Below are 6,000 nucleotides of genomic sequence, written 5' to 3'. Positions count from 1 at the left end.
ATTAGAACCAACCAACTCCCACAAGTCCTCTGACCTCCACACATATACTGGGTTGCACACACCCCACACACAAAACAATGTAACATTAACTTAAAAGTTCAAGGCTATCATGGACTACATGCTGAGTTCTAGTCCAGTTTATTGGGCATATCTGTCCAACCATCACCATGATCTCTCTTCAGAGTTCTCCCACCTTGTAGCCACATCCCCAACTCCTCATCAGCTGTTACCCACTGTCTGTTGCAGAATATTCCTTTACACTGTGTGAAAGGCTTTTATCTTTCTCTGTTTCTGTATACCTTCCTTTGCTTCTACCTCCATGGCTTGTTGTGTAGCTGGGTGACTGGAACCTTATGTCCTCCTCTCCTTGTTCTCTTGTTTTTGCTCATTCTCCTCCTCCTTTCTCTTTTTATACTTTCTGCCTGTGAGCCGCACCTTTCCTTGCTTCTGCCTTGCTATTGGCTATTCAGCTATTTATTAGACTATCAGGTGTTTTAGATAGGCAAAGAATCACAGCTTTACAGTTAATCAAATGCAGTCATATACAAAAGTAACACACCTAAAAATAGTATTCCTCAAGAGTCCTTAGAAAATGACTTACAGCAAGTATTCAGTGTCAGGTCTAAGCAAGGGCATCAATGCCCTCAGCTCCTCTCAAAAGACCCTATACTCACAAGGATATCTTTTTTTTTTTTTTTTTTTGGTTTTTCGAGACAGGGTTTCTCTGTGGTTTTGGAGCCTGTCCTGGAACTAGCTCTTGTAGACAAGGCTGGTCTCAAATTCACTGAGATCCGCCTGCCTCTGCCTCCCGAGTGCTGGGATTAAAGGCGTGCCCCACCACCGCCCAGCAGGATATATTATTTCTGTACCTCACTTTACTCAAGGCCAGTCAAAGACCTGAGATAAAAGAAGTATCCATATGGCAGGGTAGCTACCCCAAGAGGATTTGTGGTACTCTGGGAAGCAACAATTGTTGATATTGTCTTTATAATATCTTTTATTACAATAAACAATTACTTATTTATTGTTGACCGCCTCGGCGGGTTACTCTGTCTAGGGTTTGTAACCCGTCTGGCTGGTCAGTTATTCCAGGGTCACGGAGAGGCACCAACTAAAAGACATAGGCTGATAAGAGGAAGAAGGCTAAGCATATTTGTCAAAGCCTCTGTTTATTAGAGTCATGGTTACAGCTTATATAGCCCCTGGATGAGGAGCTTGGGAGGCTGGGGCATGGGTCTTGCCACGTGGTCCACGCCCGTCACGTAAACCAAGAGGTTACAATGGGTCAGGTCACGATTCCTTGGTCGGGAAGTCACAAGGTGACACACCTAGTTGTCTAGATAGTTTGGAATGTGAGGCAGGTTCCGTTAACAGATAGCTCTCTATTAACAGTTAATTTGGGTGTGAGATAGGCTTGGTCAATAAGACTATTCTCAATACAATTGGAAAGTGGAACTCTCTACAAAACTCCTCGTGGCGGTGCTTCCTATAATAATTTGGGGGGACACGGCTCCTGACATATCCCCCTTCCTTTTATAAAGGCAGGCATCTATCAAGTGGAGGGCACCAGGTCAGAGTCTAACCCTGGTGTCAGATCTAAATGAGAAGGGACTGGGACAAGGAAGGACCCTCCTCTCGAATGGTGGAGCAATTTACCTCTCCTGGAAACAGAGGGGTGCCTTATAAGTAGCATTAGTTCCTTGGAGGTCCTCAAATAAAAGCTATCTAGCAAGACCTAAAGTAAGCAGGTCTTTGACCACAGGGCACCCTGTCTTAGGCCATGTGGAGGGCAATCCTCGTGCCTGGCACCATGCCATGTTGAGCCGGTTTTTACAACCTCTGTATGGTGTGCTGTTCAGGCGAGGGTCCACACTAACTCCCGTCATTGGGCCCCTGTATCTTTCATTAATGAAAAGACTGTGAGGAGCTCCTCAAATAAAAGATATAATGATATAATTTTGGCACCAATAGCTCCATCTTCCAGACAAGAAGAAAGGGCGTTTTCCAAACCCAGTATTCACCTTTTAGTCCAGCCTAAGGTATATCCTCCTTCCTAAATGCCTACTCCACAATAAGATTACGAGTGCTGCCTGCCAAACATTAGGGCAGTGTAAAGGGATCAAAATCTAAAACTTTTAACATATGCATTAAACCCAAACATTTTACAGCATGTCTCAAACTTTTCCCAACATCTATAAGCAGTTACAAACATCATTAGGTCAATTCCAGTAAGAATACAATGACATACATTGACAGACATTTTTGTTATCAAAGACCACCAGCTCCAGTCTCTGAGCAACAGTCAAAACCCCAATCTTCCCCCTTCTTAAGTAAAGAGGGGTTAGTATTTTAATTAAAATGAGTTTTGTGTCCCAAAGTTTAAAACAGTCAAATGTTTAGTCTACACCTCAGCTGCAAAGCAAACAGAATGCAGACTGCAGAAGCAGCTCAACATTTGTGCTTCAGGGCAGGTGGGCTTCCTGGGTGAGGTGAGCTGTAGTCAGCTATCTGAAGCACATCCTGGCAATTCTCAGGTCTCCCTGAACCCTCTAAAGGCAGCATGACATCCCGCAGAGTGGCGTAGCAGGTTCTGTTATCTGGCACTCCTCCCCTTGGGGGCAGAGAAGACCGGATCAAGCATTCCTCTCCAATCGCCTCTGGAAGTCCTCTGTGGGGTGTCTGCAGCCACGACATCATCAGGTCCAGCTTTTTTTTTCTGGAAAAAAGCATAAACATCTCCTCGACCCCAAATATATATAGGTTGGGTTTTTTCATAATGCATTGCAAGGGCCTTTTTTACCTTGCTTAGTAAAGGTCAGCTTGATGTCAACATACTAGATCTGTTTGTATCAGGATCTGTGTGCAACTGTTATAAGTTGCTGTGTGCAACTGTTATAAGTTGCTTTCAAGGAGCCTTGGTATGCTCCATAATTTCTTTTTATTTTTTTTATTAATTATTAACCATATATGCAGTTCTTCCATTGGAAGAGCCATTTGTAAAATTTAGCATAAAATCCTTTAAGGGATTTTTAGCTATAACATTAGCAAAATACAGGTGTGTGAATTGTAGCAATGATCATCTGGGAAAAGATTATTGTTTTGGCCTTTGAATTGAGCAAAGGCAATTGTCCAGGAATCGATCTTAAAATTATCAATGAATCTATTGTTTAGTATAAGAAACATTGATCATAGTCAATATTCTGTTAAACCATCTCCCAGATTTTATCCTGCCCTTTTGTACTAGACAGGCTACTGTTCTAAATTAAGAATTTTATATCTTAACTGGCAAAACTGGGAAAGTTTAGCCATAAACAGCATTTTTTATAAAACTGTTGTAGAATAAATTTTATATTTAATATACACACTTGCCATAGCTGTATTATAATTAATATACTGTACTTGTTGATTTATATTTTACCTGCTTGAGTACCTGCTTGGCAGCTTTCTAAGCTCTCTATTGGAAACTGTTTTTTGTAAGAATTTTACCTAGGGGCTCAAGGTCTTCCCATAAGAATATTATAACTAGAGCTTTATCCATTGAATATCTAATAAAAAGCTTATAAGCTATTCTCCTAAGTTGCAAGTCTGCCCCGCAGATAGGAAAATGAAAAAAGGAAGTATTTTAACTAATGATTTTGGCCTCATTAGACACCACCATGTAGAAGAATAAAAATAAATCCATATCCATCTCCATGTACAAACTTAAGTTTAAATGAGCCAAAGGCCTCAGCATATAAAAATTTTGTTGAACCTCATAGAGAAAAATTTTTGAAGTACATTTTGCCACATCTCAAACACAGCCTCAGTGGCACAAACATTGAGAAACCATAAATTATATCTCCTGAACTGAGAAACTTTTGTATAACAAGACTATAGAGTGGGAAAAGATCCTTACTTATCATAAACCCATTTTAAAAATATATGAAGAACTCAGAAAATTAGTTATTAAAAAATTTAATCCAATAAAAACATTTGTTACAGACCTAAACTGAAAACTTTCAACAGACGAACTTAAAATTGACTGAGAGCCGGGCGGTGGTGGCGCACGCCTTTAATCCCAGCACTCGGGAGGCAGAGACAGGCGGATCTCTGTGAGTTCGAGACCAGCCTGGTCTACAAGAGCTAGTTCCAGGACAGACTCCAAAACCACAGAGAAACCCTGTCTCAAAAAACCAAAAAAAAAAAAAAAATGACTGAGAGACAGTTTAAAAAAATGCTTAAACATAATATCCTTTAGCCATCAGAGAAATGCAAATTAAAACTCTTGAGATTTTATTTTATCCTTGTAAAAATGACCAAGATTAAAAATTATTATTAACAATTTATGCTTAAGAAAATGTGGGTAAAGAAAAAACCTCATTGCTGGAAGTGCATACTTGCGTTGGAAGTGTAAACTGGCAGTCACTTTTGGATCATACACAGTATTGAAAGACCTGGATAAATCCAGACTTCTCCAGCAGAAAGAGAAGAATCAAAAATCTAGGGCTAGCCTGTTCAGCGACCCTGCCCTAGGAACCAGCTGAAGACAAAGCCAGACTGCAATCCTGATAACAATCCCGAAACAGGGAGTTTTTCCCCTGTGATTATCATCACACAGCTCTAGGAACCTGGGAGTGGTCCCGAGAGGCAGGGAGCTGTCCCCCTGCAACCATCCCTGGATTTTTGGAATTTTTATGACCCTCCTGGACCACAGGGCTGTGGTCTCTTTTCCAAAAATTTCCTCTCCAGGTCACTAGAGGCCAAACTCTTCCCCCACGTGGGACATGAGCCTCATGCGATTGCAGCAAGGACGGTCTCCTGCAAGTCATTGGGGGGCTGTGCCCTCCCGAGACCTGAGTGAGAGTTTCCCCAGCATTGGGAGTCCCTCATTATGGCCATTTTTTAAAATTAGGCAATTATCTACCTTAAAACTTATCAATACCCCTGTTGGGCCTAAATACAAAAGATTTTTGACCATAAAAACATGTGCTCAGCTATGCTTATAGCAGAACTACTTCATCATATCCAGAATCTGAAAATAACCCAAGTGTATCTGTTGTGCTTTCCTTTCCCTTTAAGGGAAAAGCCACCCCCACTCTGACCTGCCCGCGCCATCTTGGCTCTCCTTCTTCTGTTTTCTTCAGCGTGGCCACACGCTCTCTCTTCTCTTCCTCTCTCTCTCTCTCTCTCTCTCTCTCTCTCTCTCTCTCTCTCTCAGTCAAAGGCAAAGAGACCAGCCATGCCAGGATGCAACCAGCACCCAGCCTTCTCTCGCACCCCCCCCAAAGACGACGCCCACAATCAGCAGGAAGCAGTCTTGAGAGTTCGCCGCCCCAGTTCCTTTGGGCTGTGGTGTCTCGTCTCCTGCTTTTTATTATAAGGAAGACCTGGGAATGTTGTGCTTTGTTGTCCCTTTAAGGGACAAGCCACGCCCACTCTGACCTGCCCACGCCATCTGACCTCTGACCTGCCCGCACCATCTTGGCTCTCCTTCTGTTTTCTTCAGCGTGGCCACACGCTCTCTCTTCTCTTCCCCCCTCTCTCTCTCTCTCTCTCTCTCTCTCTCTCTCTCTCTCTCTCCCCCTCCTTCCCTTTCTCCCCTTTTAATAAATGCTTTTATGGCTACTTTCTGTGTCCATGGGTCTGCTCACAACTGCCGGGCATTGGGAACTCTGCGGGACCCACCGGAGCTTGCTGCTCCGTGAGCCTGCCGGGTGCCACCACAGGCCGTACGGTGCGTGCCCTCCCGCTGGTGGGAAACTGTCGCCGCTTATCGCTGGCTCCGCCAGCCTGTCTCGGGGAACATTTTAGGAATAAGAGTATCTCTTTTACACCTAGGATAAAAGAGACATCATCCTTTTAAATATCCATGAATACCATAAAATATCTTGGAGTAACTCCAAGCAAGCAGGACAGAAGTTTTAGGTCCTGTTACCTCTGATTGTGAAGGCAAAAATGTTTTTTTATCTTTAACCATTATCACTTGTTAGAGTATAACTCTGGCCCTCGATAAATTTTGTG

This window comes from Chionomys nivalis, chromosome 20, assembly GCF_950005125.1.
Source record: "Chionomys nivalis chromosome 20, mChiNiv1.1, whole genome shotgun sequence".
NCBI classification, from domain to species: Eukaryota; Metazoa; Chordata; class Mammalia; order Rodentia; family Cricetidae; genus Chionomys; species Chionomys nivalis.
Note: the sequence above shows the minus strand (reverse complement) of the source record.